Below are 3,191 nucleotides of genomic sequence, written 5' to 3' on the forward strand. Positions count from 1 at the left end.
GTTGGTCTTCTGGAAAGTATGTTCATTTACTGTACATGTACTCAATACTTGGTTGGGCCTCCTTTTGCATGAATTACTGCATCAGTGCGGCGTGGCATGGAGACAATCAGACTGTGGCACTGCTGAGGTGGTATGGAAGCCCAGGTTTCTTTGACAGTGGCCTTCAGCTCATCTGCATTTTTTTGGTCTCTTGTTTCTCATTTTTCTCTTGACAATACCCCATAGATTCTCTTTGGGGTTCAGGTCTGGTGAGTTTGCTGGCCAGTCAAGCACACCAACACCATTGTCATTTAACCAACTTTTGGTGCTTTTGGCAGTGTGGGCAGGTGCCAATTCCTGCTGGAAAATGAAATCAGCATCTTCAAAAAGCTGGTCAGCAGAAGGAAGCATGAAGTGCTCCAAAATTTCTTGGTCAGCGGGTACAGCGACGTTGGTTTTCAAAAAACACAATGGACCAACACCAGCAGATGACATTGCATCCCAAATCATCACAGACTGTGGAAACTTAACACTGGATTTCAAGTAACTCGGGCTATGAGCTTCTCCACCCTTCCTCCAGACTCTAGGATCTTGGTTTCCAAATGAAATACAAAACTTGCTCTCATCTGAAAAGAGGACTTTGGACCACTGGGCAACAGTCCAGTTCTTCTTCTCCTTAGCCCAGGTAAGACGCCTCTGATGTTGTCTGTGGTTCAGGAGTGGCTTACCAAGAGGAATACGACAACTACTAATCTTTAACTTTAATCACAATTAAAAAAACCAGAGACTTAAACTACTTCAGTCTGTGTGCATTGAATTTATTTAATACACGAGTTTCACAATTTGAGTTGAATTACTGAAATAAATTAACTTTTCCACGACATATAAACAAACACACACACACACACACACTACTGTGCAAAAGGTCATTAGTATTTTCACCAACAAAAAATGGTTTTAAGTCAGTTGTTTCTATCTTTTGCTGTAGTGTGTTGTGGGGACATATAGGTAGGGAATACCAGGCGCACACATCCTTCCCGCATTCCCATCAAGGGTGCAAAACTGTCTAGGAATTTTAATGGCTATTTTTCCTGCTGCTCCAGAGTGATTCCTTACACCAGGGGTCCTGGAGGGCAGGTGTCCTGCAGAGTTTAGCTCCAACTTGCCTCAGCACACCTGCTACAAAGTTTCTAGTATGTCTAGTAAGAGCTTGATTAGCTGGTTCAGGTGTGTTTAATTGGGGTTGGAGCTAAACTCTGCAGGACACCGGCCCTCCAGGACCGAGCTTGGGCACCCCCCGCCTTCCACGTTTCGGGTTATTGGCATTGATTTAAAATCACATATTTTGGAGTGTTCCTGCCATCTGACTATCTGCTATTGAGAATGCTAACAGACACCGTTCTCCGGGTATACAGACATACTTAAGCACACTAACTTCTGTTCATCTTCAATAAAATGCTTTGTTTGGATGTATTACAAACGCAAACAGAAATGGAATTTAAGCAGGGTACTGCGACTTTAAATGTCGCGCGCGCTCGCCGTACAGGAAGTGGCGTCGGAGGAAGACGCTTGCGTACGCGGAAGTGTCGTTCTCCGTGTGTGTTTTTCCTGCGATGCGTTGTGTGTGATTGGGAATTTATTGATTTGGCTGTGATGTCGGTGCTCTACATGGATAAATTAAGTCGTATTTATGAGCGTTATCAGGAGTATGTGAGGTCGAACCCGGCAGCCGCGTCTCATGTGGAGAGCGCAGTTCGCGCGCTGAGCTACCTGATTGCAGGTGAGAGACTCCGCGTCAAAGTGAAAGTAAACATAATCGCTCACGTCTTATACAACAGTGTCGTGTAAGAGTAAAGCTAGATGTATGTTTATTCAGTATGCAAATTTCTGTATTATGGTGTTATCTTTTGTATCTGGTTACTTGTTTTCTTCCAACAACATCAATATCAAATGTATGCGGGAGGTGGATTTTGCATGCATTATTTTTGCTGTTTACATAAATACATTTCTACAGGTACAAATATTTCATGTAACGTTAATCTAATTAACATGGCATTATAAAAGTTGTTTCAGTAGTTGTAGATTTAGCATGCCACATGGCTGTCACTGTTTGACTTGTCATGCCAGCCCGTTTATTGTGCAATGAGCTCTTTATTAGTTTGGACACACGTACTCATTTTTATAGCTACTATGTTCACATTTTAGATAAAAAGTCATCAAAACTTCGAAATAACTTAAAGTGAAGTACTTTACACTCACTGGTCATTGCACTAATCAAGCTCTTTCAGCTAATTAGGTGTCAAGAGCAATACACATATAGCCCCCCAAAAAAATAAAAAAAATAATGCCAGAAAGGTCTGCACTTTTTAAAAAAAGTATTTATTGAATACTTTTTTTTTTAGGGATGTAACGATTCACTCAACTCACGATTCGATTCACGTTTTCTGTTTTTTTTTTTTTACAAAATTAGATTTAAGACAAATTAAGGCAACCACTGCATTTTAATCTCGATCCAAACAAAGATGCTGCATACATGCAACATGAGCAGTTTTCAATCTAAATTAAATTGTATAATTTCGAAATTTGAAGCAAAAACAAAATGGGTTGACTTCAGTTTTGTGAAACTATACATAAAAATATCTGCATGAAACCGAAACAGCAGACGGGCTGAATGAAACACAGATGCACTCTCTGCCTGCAGGTGGCGCTTAAAGCGTTTTCTTGGTTTCGGCTGTAAGCAAAGCAGCGCTGCACTTATGAACTTTAATATGCGTTATACAGAGGCAAGATGAATAGAAAAAATACCATCTAAACTTTTCTAAAGACAGTAAGTTCCTCTCAGACATGCATTCATATAAACTCCTGCACCTAAATGAATCGCGATTTGTTTAGCATCTCAACCGATTTGAATCGTCACACATTTGAATCGATTTTCAACCGGCTCGCTGTTAATCATTACATCCCTACTTTTTTTTTTTTATTTATCACTTTTTTATTTATTTATTATTTATATATATATATTTTTTTTTTCAGTGCGCTGACTAAAAAAAGCAAATCTATTTAAATCTTTTTATATTTAAGCTCTTCAAAGTAACCACCCTTTAGTTTATAGCTCTAGATCAGGGGTGGCGAACGTCGGTTCTGGAGAGCCGCAGCCCTGGAGAGTTTTGCTTCAACCCTAATCAAACACACCTGAACAAGCTAATCAAGGT

Source organism: Sinocyclocheilus grahami, unplaced genomic scaffold, assembly GCF_001515645.1.
Source record: "Sinocyclocheilus grahami isolate Dianchi unplaced genomic scaffold, SAMN03320097.WGS_v1.1 scaffold981.1, whole genome shotgun sequence".
In the NCBI taxonomy this organism is placed as follows: Eukaryota; Metazoa; Chordata; class Actinopteri; order Cypriniformes; family Cyprinidae; genus Sinocyclocheilus; species Sinocyclocheilus grahami.